Raw genomic sequence first — 15,363 nt, forward strand, 5'->3', positions numbered from 1 at the left:
TACATCTATAAAACAATTCTTTATTATTAAAAACACGAAACACAACACTGTTTGCTTTAATATTGCTGTTTATGCCTGTAAAAGGACGTGCCCTTCATTATCATAGGAATGAATACCTGAATACTGTGTCATGTGCTCTGGAGCAAAAAACAGGCAGGGATCAATTGAATAGAAAAATCCAAAAAATTAAGCAGAGCAAAATCTTTGAAAATCGGTCTGTTTGTGCGCTAACCTCTATCAAACACTAAATCTGTCACTACAAATTTATTTTTGGAGAGTCAAAGAAAACAGATTTATGAAACAACACCCCCCACGGTTTTTCCCTGCGGCATTCTGGGAAGATGGCCATGACTCCCAGATGGATACGATTACCCTTGCACTATAAAACATTGCTGCCAACTGTAAGAGCACTAGGCTTGTAGCGCCACATCAACACTGCAGGGCTGAGAGGGCATCACCAAGACTCTTCTGGGTCTCTACAACACAGAGTGTATGCCCCTACTCCCTTATATTTAACAGATAAGTTGTGATTGCCATCTGGGATTTATATAAAACCATCCACTGTTATGTTTCTATGCAAACTAGGGGTGTGCGAACCTCAAATGAGTCCTAATTTGCAAAATTCGTACTTGGAACAAGGAATTTCTTGTTATATCAGTAAAGTGTTTGCATAAAATTCCCAAACCATTTTCAAGAAAGGTCTGTAAATACATTACACAAATTAAAGCTTTATTATATAATTATTAATTAACTATATATAATAATTTGTGATATTTGTGATTTTATAGTTAAGAGTGAACCGCTAAAGGAGAACAAAAATTGTACCATGAGTGTTTGTTTTGTTGTGTCTAATTATATACCTGTTTGTTTATTTGAAGGCTAACACGTACAGTGTGCCGTCACTTAAAGCAAAACATTATTAAACAAAACAATAACAATAACAACAATCCATTCCACAATTCCTGTGCTTTTGCTTTCAACGGGGTGGTGGTGTGTGCTTGTGTCGTGAGGTGAGGGTTGTACTCAATTGAATGGGCTGGCTCCATGGCTGCAAGACACAAAAAACAAACATGTAACGAAAACAAACATACACTGCTCCGTACCACCAAACTCCTCCCTGCAATTCGCCCGTTGCTATGCTTTGTCCAATTGTTGCCTGACCCGTATCTGATCGCAATGGAGTTGTTTAGAGTACTGGCAGTTATACACTTCACCCAAGATGGACGACTTCTGGTTTCCACCCTCCGTCAAGTTGACCCATCTACGGGGAAGTGTACTACCAACCTTACCCAGTGCCCTTTCCAATTGGGAGGGAGATTTACAGCAGTGATTCTTTTTCTGTATAACAGTACCCTGTTACCTGTTGGGGCTATTACGAAGGGGTGATTGGAACAAAATGTTAATTATACATACCTCAGAGAAACTTAGCAACATCCTAATTTCCACTATGGGGCAAACAGAACACTGTCTTGAATTCTTCATGAGTTCCCATAGCGCTGCTTGACTTCAACATGAAATACCTTCAACCACTACATTAGTGTTTAGTACTTTGTTCCACCAATCCTGTGTTAATATAAACATACAACCTGCTGCCTGTGGAACTGGAAAAGCTCCATAAAGATCTTTCACTCCACAAACATCAGGTTGACTTTTTTTTATTCAATTTGGTGATCACTTATAGAATGGTCAGCGATTTTCAAGTCAGCTGTTTGGACATGTCTCTTAGCTGGCTGTGTTCAATTTAATGTTGTTTTTCCCTTGGCTAATCAGTTGTTCTAGCAACCAACCTGCTTGGATTGTGTTTTGCAGTTTGCAGTCAGAATAAGAAACTAACGATTTTGTTTGCAGACAGAATAAGAAACTAGTGATTTTGGTAAGTACAGTTGAATGCTTGTTGCTAATACAACTACATTAGCTGGTTGAAGGAATTAATTTTCTAAAGTGTTCAGAGCTGTGGTTGATTGAAGTGAATTTAGATAGCATGTAAACTGGACCAGCTCTAGACCTGCAGGACAGTATAAATTGGCAAACATTGTCTTAGAACACCAGCAGTTCTAAGCGTCACCTGTCGAAGGGCCACACATCCAAGGGCAGTCTGAGCTGTGGCAGTCAGAGCAAATCTCTTTTTCTCTGTCTTTCCCCTCTCTCCCTACTCCACCTGCCCACACTGTCACCTCCTGTCATAACCTCCACTCTCTCCCCCTCTGACCTTGCCTCCACCACTCTCTCTCACCTCCCTCCTATCAACTCCTTCTCCCAACTCTCTGTAGACTCTGCTACTTTCACCCTCTTCACCTCCCTTGACTCCCTTTGTCCCCTTACCTCGCGACCTGCCTGCCCTGCCCTGCCCCTCCCCATCCCTTGCTCTCCTCTGTGCTCCGCTCAGCAAGAACCGAACTGCGCTATTCTGAAAAGAAATGGAAGAGAACCAAACTCCCTGTTGCCCTAGACCTCTACCGCTCCCTCCTCTCCTCCTTCTCCTCTACTCTCTCCTCTGTTGAATGCTCCTATTTCCAATCCTCCACTAACAACTCCCAGAAACTATTCTCTACCTTCTGAACCTGCTCCCCTGCATCCAGAGCCCGTGCCTTCTCCACCCTCGCCCCGCAGAGGTGGAACGACCTTGCTATGAATGTCAGGACTGCCCAATCCCTGACTACCTTTCAGCACCTCCTCAAGACACACATCTTCAAACAAAACCTGTAAATCTCAACTCTTCCCTTCTGGACAATATAGTACTCTGTGCTCAATGCACTTTAACTTGCACTTATCTGCTCCCTATTTTACTGTATTTAATTCTGCACTTAATTCAATCTGTAGGACTTTGTATTTCACTTGCACTCTTATCTAACCCCGATGTAACTATCAACACTCTTACCTGCTCTTGAACCTCCCCTATGTCAAATTGTACTGTGTTTTGTATTTGCTCTTATTAGGACTGAAGTCATTGTATTTTGTATCTTTCTCTTAATTGTACTGTAATTCTTGATATGTACTTTTTGTATACAACTGTAAGTCACCCTGGGTAAGGGTGTCTGCTAATAAATAAATACATAAATAATCATTAGAGCAGATCGCTTACATGGAATTTACCTTGGAACTTAATTATATCAATTATATATATATATATATATATATATATATATATATATATATATATATATATATATATGTCACATGTCAGTTCATATGCAATGGGTGGATTTTGTATTCCTGTAACATGTGCTGTTTATTAATAATATATTTCATTCTGAGGCTTATATTAGAAACAGCTATTGATATTTTTGTTTAGGGGATAATTATTTCTTGTCATTATAAGTGACACAATACCCCAAACTATAACTCAAAAGGTGCCGTGAAAACGGCAGGCCTTGCAGCAGCCCCGATCACAGCGATCGCCATGCTTTTATACTGACGCTCCGTTGAGACATGCCCACCTGCCTGCTGGAACAGCTGATTGGGTCAGAATAACAGACAAAAATTCAAAAGGCATAATAATAGGAGCATGCTATAGACCGCCAGATTCAGACGGTGAGCACAATAATCTGTTATACAATGACATTAGAAATGTGTGTAGCAAAGGAGAAGCCATACTAATGGGGGATTTCAACTTCCCCCAAATAAAATGGGAAAACCCGGTGGGTAGCGCGAAGGATGAAATAGAAATGGTGGAAATGACAAATGACTGCTTCCTAACACAATTTGTGAAGGCACCCACTAGAGGGGAGGCATGCCTTGATTTAGTCTTTTCAAATAACGAAGATAGAATAACTAAAACAGAGGTCAGAGAACCACTGGCAAACTCAGACCACAACATGGTCTCATTTGAAGTGTTTTTTAAATCATCAAAAGTAAAGACTAAAGCTAAGGTTTACAATTTTAGAAAAGCAAACTATGAAGGCATGAAACAGAGACTAACAGAAGTAGATTGGAGTAAAATAGAGAAAACACCGACAGAAGAAGGATGGTTGTTCTTCAAAAACGTAGTACTAGAGGCGCAAAACAATTATATCCCTAAAGTAGACAAATCTAAATGTAAAACTAAATTGCCAAAATGGTTTAATAGATCAATTAAAAAAAATATTCAGCGAAAAAAGGCACTTTACAGAGCATTAAAAAAGGACCAAAAAGAAAGTACACAGAAAGAGTACACAGAACTGCAAATGCAAGTCAAAAAGGAAGTTAGAAAGGCCAAGAGAGAAATAGAAATGAACATTGCTAAGGGAGCTAAAACCAATTCCAAAATGTTTTTCCAATATTACAACAGCAAGAGAACATTCAAAGAGGAGATTAAATGTTTAAGAGATACAAATGGCAAAATCGTAGAGGAAGAAAAAAAAATAGCAAATATGTTAAATGATTACTTTTCACAAGTTTTTACAAAGGAAGATACTGACAACATGCCCCACATGTCATCCAGTTCCTATCCAGTTTTAAATAACTTTAGCATAACTGAGGCAGAAGTGTTAAAGGGACTAGGAGCTCTTAAAATAAACAAATCCCCTGGGCCGGATGAGATCCTCCCAGTAGTACTCAAAGAAATGAAAGAAGTAATTTACAAACCGCTAACCAAGATCATGCAGCAGTCTCTTGACACAGGGGTGGTACCGACAGACTGGAAAATTGCAAACGTAATACCGATCCACAAAAAGGGAAACAAAACTGAACCAGGTAACTACAGACCAGTAAGCCTGACTTCTATTATATGCAAACTTATGGAAACTATAATAAGATCCAAAATGGAAAATTACCTATATGGTAACAGGGTACTGGGAGACAGTCAACATGGTTTTAGGAAAGGGAGATCGTGCCTAACTAACTTGCTTGATTTTTTTGAGGATGCAACATCGATAATGGATAATTGCAAAGCATATGACATGGTTTATTTAGATTTCCAGAAAGCTTTTGACAAAGTCCCGCACAAAAGATTAATTCTCAAACTGAACGCAGTTGGGATTCAAGGAAACACATGTACATGGATTAGGGAGTGGTTAACATGTAGAAAACAGAAAGTACTGATTAGAGGAAAAACCTCAGAATGGAGTGTGGTAACCAGCGGTGTACCACAGGGATCAGTATTAGGTCCTCTGCTATTCCTAATCTACATTAATGATTTAGATTCTGGTATAGTAAGCAAACTTGTTAAATTTGCAGACGACACAAAAGTAGGAGGAGTGGCAAACACTGTTGTAGCAGCAAAGGTCATTCAAAATGATCTAGACAAGATTCAGAACTGGGCAGATACATGGCAAATGACATTTAATAGAGAAAAGTGTAAGGTACTGCACGCAGGAAATAAAAATGTACATTATAAATATCATATGGGAGATATTGAAATTGGAGAAGGAATCTATGAAAAAGACCTAGGAGTTTTTGTTGACTCAGAAATGTCTTCATCTAGGCAATGTGGGGAAGCTATAAAAAAGGCTAACAAGATACTCGGATACATTGTGAAAAGTGTTGAATTTAAATCAAGGGAAGTAATGTTAAAACTGTACAATGCACTTGTAAGACCTCATCTTGAATATTGTGTGCAGTTCTGGTCACCTCGCTATAAAAAAGATATTGCTGCTCTAGAAAGAGTGCAAAGAAGAGCGACCAGAATTATTCCGGGCTTAAAAGGCATGTCATATGCAGACAGGCTAAAAGAATTGAATCTGTTCAGTCTTGAACAAAGAAGACTACGTGGCGACCTAATTCAAGCATTCAAAATTCTAAAAGGTATTGACAGTGTCGACCCAAGGGACTTTTTCAGCCTGAAAAAAGAAACAAGGACCAGGGGTCACAAATGGAGTTTAGAAAAAGGGGCATTCAGAACAGAAAATAGGAGACACTTTTTTACACAGAGAATTGTGAGGGTCTGGAATCAACTCCCCAGTAATGTTGTTGAAGCTGACACCCTGGGATCCTTCAAGAAGCTGCTTGATGAGATTTTGGGATCAATAAGCTACTAACAACCAAACGAGCAAGATGGGCCGAATGGCCTCCTCTCGTTTGTAAACTTTCTTATGTTCTTATGTTCTTATTGCTTTCAGCTGCTGCTCCACGCAGACGGGTAATCGTCCCCAGTGGAGCGCCACAGCAGCTAAACAATTAAATCAATATTAACAATTAACACAAAAACATACAATAAACTACATATTTCATTGTGCAAGGCTTACGCTTTGCCACAGTGACATTTTCAGCATAAATTAATTACATTACTGTAATGTTTCATATATAACATACACCCGGTGTATAACACACATGACAGAGCAATCTTGGTTTGCATATCTTGTACTACGTGCATCATGTATGTACTAGCCTTAAAAAAAAATCATAGTATTCTGTGTAGAATATTACATTCACCCATGTTTTGTATACCATGTACGGTGTATATATCATGCAACCAGTTTATAAAATGCAGAAAAAAATAAATACATACACAAATACTGTCTAGCAATTAGGGGCAATATGTCATTTTGTTCCTAAATAGTTTGAAGAGTTTAACAGAAAAAAGGTACATCTGACAAGTAGGGAATGGTTATAATTCTTGACTATTTTTAATGATTTGTTAGGGTCCTTACATGGAACTTTTTACCTGCATTTATATACCTGATGCATTTTATTAATAAAACCAAACAGTTGAAACACTGTCGTTAGTGGGGTCTCTCCGTATTACACAGTTTTTTTATTTAGGTTTAACTCCTGCTTTTTGGCAATGGGTGCATTGAATTGTACAAAACAAAACAAACAAAAAAAAACCCAGCTCCAACCGTTTTAATAACAACCACAAAAATGAACAATAAATTGACTTGTGCAAAACAACCTAACTGAATGTTCTCAATAAAAGGCTAAAAGTGAATAATTTTAGCAGCACATTAGAATTGGAACAGATCAAAAAGATACCGATACAGGAAGTTCTTGCTAGTCTGCTAGCCTTGTAAAAATGATATTACAATATCATTGGATTTTCATGGTTTCATTCCAGGTTTGTTTCAAAACAAGTCATTATAAACCCCAACGGATTTGTCTTTGTGCCCCATTCAAGATGTATCGGATCACATTGTACATTAAGCATTGCCATGAGACAATAACGTTGCATTGGCACCAGTTGGGATACATTACCATGACTGTAACACCCTATATGAACTGGACACAAAGTAACAGTCATACCACCTTCATAGAGGACGCATAACACCGTACAGTTATATGGCTAATCCATCCTATTGACATTGAGAACCAACATGGCATATAAATATTCATGTCATAAGATTTGCAATAAACCAAAAGTATTGTAACTGAAAATGTAGAGCTTTATATACATGTGTGACTCGTAGCCATTACTGTAATTATTAATCTATTAATTTATTCTATTAATCTATCTATTAAATTATATCATGTTTGCAGAATGTTTGTAACACATATTATGGCAAGATGTCTGTGTTATATGATTGTTTTCAAAGTGAACCATTCTGCACAGTTATACAGTATTAATTTAGGGTCCAAGCTAATTTCACCTGTTTTTTTTTTAAACGTTGTTTGATTTGTGGCTATAACCCTTTAACTATAAAGGTTACAGGTACATGTCATACTCATCCTGTTTAATATAGATAACAAAACCACAGGAAAAGAGAGACAGTTTATAGAAAAAAAAAAATGTTTGTAAAAAATATTTTACCATGGCCAGCTCAAATCAGTGTACAATAAAACTTCAATATGTAGGGAACATGGAAAAACAATTTTGAACAAATTGGATAATAAGTAAAGGAATTATGGCCATATATACCAAAGGGATAAAAAGCAACCAAAAAAACTGATTAATTAAAAATGTGCAAAAGAAAAAAAAACATTCAAATTATTCGTCCCAGGGACCCTGATCATGTGGCACAAGATGGGGCTGTTCACTATGGCTTGACAATCAGCACGGTGGTGACCATGGCAACATAATCATAACAGCTTCTGTCTCTTGCATCTGATTCACAAACATGAAAAGAAAATATATATTTATCTGAAAATAGGTCCTTGTGACTTTGATGTCGCCATTTCACTCATTTTGTAATGATTTTGTGAAAATGTCTGTTTACTACATCGGGGTAAGTCTGTCTTACAGCACAGCAGTAACACTCACACGCACACATGGTTCTCTACCGGAAATACAAGCAGGACTGTCTCTCACAGGCGTGATATTTAACATTTGACATACCCTGTAGCCTTCAGGAAAAATAGATAACTGTACTTTACAGTTTACTAGAATAAAATCAGATTTCAGATAGCAAAATTATTATTTACTACATGGCCTGGCACATTTAAATCTATGTAGCACATTGCTAACACAATTAAAATGTGAGCATCCGTTTACATTTTGACTCCCAGCTGGATTGTGTACTTATTTCCTTTGTGTTACTAGTTTCAATATTTGACATTAGTGTTATATGACTAGATAGCTGGGAGGGAAGTCATGGACGGCAGTGGCACTGAAATCCTGTCAATACCAGTACAGCTTTACCCCGAGGTGCTTCCAGGTGCCCGGATCCCTATTTGTTTAATATCTAATGCTTGGCTTGCGTTCCTTGGATTTTATGTGCTTCTCGTGTATGAGTGTCCCAGATCCCTGCTGTGTCTGTGATTGTTTGCAGATGACTCTGCTGTAAAAAGTGTGGGAACGTGAACTTCACCCCCTGCCTACTAAATCCTCACCTTGTAATTGAGCAGGCCCTTTCCACAGTCATAAACACACACAACCACATGTCCTTTTATATATTAATTTATTCACATATTCAATTCCAATAGAATAGGGGCTAAGTAACAAACAAGGGCACATTTTAGGTAGATTTTATTATAAGCAGCAAGGACTTGACCTAGTTTGAAATAGATAGATAAGAAAATCTTGACTAATTTGGTGCATTACCGTTTACTTACTTGCCGGCACTTAACAGTACTTTCTTACTTAGCTAAGAATCAACCACAGGTTTGTACCTTAATAACGTGTTGTTGATTTACAGAACTACACAACGCAGCAGTTTACCGTTTGTCCTTTTTCAGTGTCTTGAAAATCACTAAGAAAACTAAAACAATGGATATAAGGGGGTTAACAGTATTTGCTGGCTCGGTTTCATCACCAGCAAACATAAGTTGTCTCCAGGGGAATGATTTTATGGAAGATCATTTTAAAGAGTGATATTGACCCCTGAGGGAACCCGGATGTTAGAGTTTCGAGGAAAGTTTCCTTTAGATAGTTTTACGCAGTCATTGATCCATTAAATAGGAACAACCGTAAAAATCCCATTTCCAGAAAAAGTTAAAAAGCCCACAATAATGTCATCTCCTAATTAACTGCATGTTAGGTATGTCAGATCCAATTCCTGAGCAGTGATCAAAGCCATGGGAGCCAGTAAACAGTTTCAAATGTTTGTAAATGTCAAAGAATCATATTGAGTTAATAATAATTAATAATACAAAATATTTAGAAGTGAGTAGTTTTTCGAGATTTACGATTATACTGTATTTACAGTATAATCGTAAATCTCGAAAAACTACTCACTTCTAAATCTTTTGTAGTCATTTTTGTATTACTTTAGTATAAATACATGTTAATTTGGATTCATATGTTGTTTTTTTCTGACTATGTGAACGAAAAGACACACATTTGCCTATTTTCTCATTGGAAATAGTGATATTTTGAAATATCACTGTCCTGGTCACAAAAGCAAAGTTTGTGGGGAATAATAGACATTTTCTATACTTTTGAGGCATAAGCAATTAGAAAATAACACTTACTACCCAGGAACAAAAATTGTGTTGCATAGTGTTATTGGCGATTAGTGCATTTATTTGAGTTCAGTTTTCCTGTTTACATGTGTTAGAATAGTTACCTAAACTTTCATCATCGATAATTAAAGGTCCCTAGACATGTACAATAAATGTAACCTGTACTCTAGAAACTACCTTGGGCCAGCCTTTATATTTAGTACAGTAGGTCAACCCTGAGGGTCAATTTAATGCTGCAACAATCCCAATACCCCTCACTACAAGAAGAAAAACGACCTTGTACCAGTCACAGCTCACTTTGTTTGCCTTTAGACTCCATTTCCATTCTCTGTGTTGTAAAAATAAATAGAAAAAACGAATGACAAGACTGTGACTGATATACTGATCGTGTCTGCGTCAGACAGACTGGATCGACAATAGAGGTTGGTTGTTGCTGGTGTAAATAGGGGGGTGTATTTTGGAGAGATATAAGTACTGCTTCAATGAATGCATATACAAAGCAACATCGTCTAAGTGGCTGGATTTCAAACTTTTTAGTAACAGCCAAAGCTGTGTGCTCTGTGTTGACGCAATCAAACTCTAAAACACTTCAGTAAACAGGCAGCGTGAAGGACTTTAAAAAAAATCTGACTTCTGGAATAAATGGGAAAAATGAAAAACTATCAGTGCTATACCAGTCCTGTACAACAAGAAAAATGACTGTGAACTAGTAGTAGGTCCTTTGTTTCCCTTTAACTGTTCACATGAAGAGCACATGTAGATACTGACAACATGAATTTTATGGGTTATCATAGTCTGAAAAAGAGCTGTTAGCATACCTCTCTGTCGATCTCAGCTGTACTATTTTCAGTAGGTAATAAGCAGGGTTCCTAGAAATCCGTTTGCCGAGGTAAAACACATAATTTTTGGCAGAGAATTTCAGAGAATTTAGTTTTTCTTCATTTTGTTGGATTTGTTTGTTTTTTTTTAATCTATGAACTACACTGATAAAAATGTATTTTGAATGCTTAACTTACCAGTGTAATTTCTGCAATTTTTTTGTTCCTGTATATTATGTATTATGCATTTCTCTGTATTTGAATTATTATGGATTTGTTGTTACTGCATCTTGTAAAGCACTTTGTGATGGTGGTCTACTATGAAAGGCGCTATATAAAATAAAGATTGATTGATTGATTGATTGATTGAATGTACGCAACATCGCCCTCTTGTGATCGGTGCCTAAATATACTTTAATAAACTGTTTAGAGGTTTATCAATCTCTGGGAACATTTTTGTTAGTTTCAATTGTGAGTAAAGCAAGTTGGTCAACAATGCTGAAAACACCCCTAAAGACTGTGTCACAGAGTTTGGTAAGGACATATTTCATGAAGATGGTAATGTGCTGTTCTGTACTATATGCAACAAGGCATTAGATTATGTTCGTAGGCAAATGATTGTTGAATACTTGGAAAGTGCTAAACATAAATTGAATGAAAACAAATGGAAACAGACTGAAAATGCTGGGCCATCGACAACTGTGAAGAAACTATGAACTGTGGCTGGGTCGTTTGAACATTATAACTGCCAAACAACAACGTGAAACTGTCACTTCAGATTTTGTCCAAATGTGTGTACAAGCAGGCATACCTCTGCATAAAGTTGATCTACCTGTAGTTAGAGATTTTTTCAGCAAACACATTAACGTCGGCAGTGCCACTCCCAAGTCAGATCAACTGTATTCCCATTACTTTCCACCTCTTTTTGAGAGGAAAAGCAACGCCTTCTGAGAGACCTGGAAGAAAAATGAATTGGTGCGATTACAGACGAAGTGACTAACTTTAAAAATCGACCAGTTCTCAACATTTTATTTCAGTTGCTGAAGCCAGAGCCTACAAATGCTGGCATCCCATCATCACAGCTTGTAAAGACAGTGTACCTCAAAAAAGTTAATCACACCACGGTTTCACAAGCCTTGATTTCTTGTATGACAGAATTCAGCGCTCCACTTGATCGATTATTAGCCTTTGTAACAGCTTGGAAAGATGTACTTAACAACCTGTGGTCAGATTGTGTACATGTTCGTTGCTATGCACACATTGTTGCTCTGGCAGGAAATACATGGCGAGATAACTTCAAGCCAATGGACAGCTTTGTCGCTTTGATGAAGTCACTTTTAGAGAAAGCTGCATCTTGTCGTGCAAGGTTCTTGTGATACTTGAGTGAACAGAGTGCTGATTTGCCCTCAATTCCACCAGAGCCAGTTGTGACCAGGTGGAACACATGGTTCAAAAGTGTGAAGTATCAAGCACAGCACTCTCAGTTCAAACTTGGGTTTGTGGAGCAAGAGAGAACGGGATACGAGGATATGTCTGTTATGCAGGAGCTAGCAAGCCTGTCAGCAGTAGAAGACATGAATTCTGATCTGAAATACATTGCAGAGGACTGCGAGCACCTGGGGACTGTACTGGACCTGTTACAGTCCTGAAAACAGCAAATACACATTGTGCTGGATTTAATTACATGGCTGGAGCATCTTGCATCATAAACCGACAATAGATGACAAACTCAGACAATACAACCAAACAAACAAACAACCAGCAATTTATTTTCTCCATGCTGTCCGTGCACTCAATCCGAAACAAATAGGTGCTACTTGTACAGACTACAAGATTGTGAAACAGTAATTAAAGCTATCGAAGGAATGCTGCATGGAATTGCCAGTGTATTTGGGGATTGCCAAAGACAGGTCTACATTTGGAGATGATCCCCTCTGCTTCTGGAAGGCTGTTGAAGACTGCTTGCCCAATTTGTCTAAGCAGCCAGTTGCTGTCCTCCAACTGACCATGAATTCAGCTGATGTGGAGAGAAGTTTCAATAAACTTGTGGCTCTTTTCTGTCTCTAAACGCCAATGTCTAAAAGACGAAAACATAGCTGGAATGCTGCAGCTCTACTTCAACAGCAACCACAATGTTGACAACTAAAGTAAGCTGAACTATAAATGCCATTTTCACTTTTTGTGTGTGTGTTTCTGTTTGTACATTTTTTTACGAATACTGTTTGCTGTAGCCTAAATATAAATTACAGCAGTCCTACATGGAAATATTAAAATGTTTTTTTGGTTTTTTTTTAATTAGGCTAATTGATGGTTCCCTATGGGCTCCGACGTTGATTAAAAATGGTATAAAATGTAATAAAAAATGTTTTGTTTAACTCAATATATTGTGTTTGTGTATATCCAAGTTAGTAAAAACAGGTCTGCCTAATAAAGATATGGCTTATTTAAACAAGAGACATTTCGTGCTAACTTGGTCCTTTCATTCATAAATCCAAACTTGGCAGCTCAATGTCAGCCTAAATTGTGTCTTACCTGTTTTTACTAGCTTGGCCCTTTGGACTGAATCACATCTTTATTTGGTCGATACCTGTTTCTAACTTGTTTTTTTGTTGTTTTTTTTAACATGGGAATAGTTTGGTTAGATGTTAATACGCAGGTCTACCAACATATTTATCTCTGTTGTTTAGCTGACAAGGGGAAGTATATACTCTCTGGAAGGGTTGCAAGTGGCAGCCTAAAATCATAACTCGTGAGTCTTAGCACCCTCTCCCTTCATGTGTAACCAGCCACTGTCTTGGTCTGCAGCAAAACAGACTCCAGGGAATGAGGGTCACCATGCTGACCATGCGGGTTGGTAAGCGCCCCTTCCACTTTGAAAAAGTCAGTAACTACGTATACTTAAGACAGTTAGTTTCAGCAATGGAGAACCAAATGTGTGAAATCAACAGAATAGCAAAAATGGGCTGGAGTTCCTTTGGAAGATTAAGCATGGTTCTGAAAGGGAAACTACTCTCAGGAAAATCTCCAACCAGTGCATGCTACCAGTGCTAACTTACGGATGTGAAGCCTGGACCCTCAATGCAAAAATTATTAAATTCTAAATGACTCAACAGAGTATGGAAAGATGTATGCTGGGAATAACAAGAAACAAGAAAAGGAAGGAATGGATAGGAGTCCAAACAAAAGTATGCAATATTATTATAAGAGTGAAAAAATTGAAATGGCAGTAGTCCAGACATGTAGCAAGAAGAATAGACCATCGCTGGACCAAGGAGACGCTAGACTGGATCCCAAGAGATATAAAGCGACCAAGAAGAAGACCTCCAGGAAGATGGCAAGATGAAATTAGGAAACATGCCAGGGCAACATGGATGAGAAGCGCAGCAGACAGTTTTTTGAGGAAGAATCGGGGTGGCCTGCATCCAGAAGTGGATTGAAAAAGGATGACGATGATGGTGATATATATATTTGTTTTTACTTTATATGTACACATATCCCAACACGAGGCACCGCAAGTTTGAAAATATTTTGGATTCTACGTCGTACACGTTCATTATATATATATATATATATATATATATATATATATATATATATATATATATATATATATATATATAATTTTTGGTGCTTCGTGGTTTACCAAATAATAAGAATGGGCTTGTTAGTTTAAAAGAAATTACACAGCTTCATTCTAGCTGTAGGACTAACTATAACAACATCACAAAAACAACAAACCTACTGAGAAGTAACAGGCTCTCCTTTTATAAGGACTGTTGATTCCCTCATGCTCTTAATAGGCAATCTCTGCAATTGACATTCCTTTCAATGATCCCTACCAGAGCTAACAGTTTACAACAACGGTCCACAGACCATATAAAGGCAAACAGAAACTCAAACATAACTTTCCTAATTTCAACTTATTTAATTTATACCATGAGCATATCAAAGTCAAAGTTAACTCTTGGAACAGCCTTTGAACATGAAAATTAAAATGATGTCACATGAAAAATGGTCTCCCCTGACTTACTTGCATAATGTCTCCCACCCCCAACACATATTCCTTATGAAAAGTATTCCCTGTATTATTTTGCTGATTTAATTGTGAATTAAATAAATGTGTGTTGGTGCATATTTAGTTTTTAGTAAAAACAAATTAAAAAAATGTTATTTTATGTTACATGTATTATATTTTATTGCTATTACTGTAATTACTGTATTACATTTTCTTGTAGTTTGAGATATTCCCCTACTAGTAAAGATGAAAAAGTAGTATTCAAATTGTATTCTTATTATAGTTCTATTATTCAGAATAATAACATTTTTTGTGAAACTATAAGTTTGATATGAGTACAACTGTTTAAAATGTGTTCAATATGTATTAATCAGAACAGTCTGTGAAATAATCAGGCAGGCACGGCCATGTCTACAGCAGGACAGGGCTTGTTAGTAATGGAAGTGAAATAATAAAATAAGCATTTACAGAACAATATTTTATTTTAACAACTAAAAACCAAAATACATGCCAATGTTGCCCCAGTTTCCAAACAACCAAAAACAATGGTGCACCAACACTGACCGGACCTATAGCTCTTTATAGAATGTCATACAAAGTTGGCCCACCTGGGGATAATGACTAAATGCCAACATTGTGCTAACGTTGGCCCTTTGAGCAAAAAGACATTACATCCCCCCACCACCACCACCACCACACACAAACACCCTACCCCACACACACAGGTTTTGCCAGGTAATTAATGTTCAAACTCTCCTCTGTTTATGTTTAACAGGACAG

The sequence above is a fragment of the Polyodon spathula genome, chromosome 9 (genome assembly GCF_017654505.1).
Source record: "Polyodon spathula isolate WHYD16114869_AA chromosome 9, ASM1765450v1, whole genome shotgun sequence".
NCBI lineage: Eukaryota > Metazoa > Chordata > Actinopteri > Acipenseriformes > Polyodontidae > Polyodon > Polyodon spathula.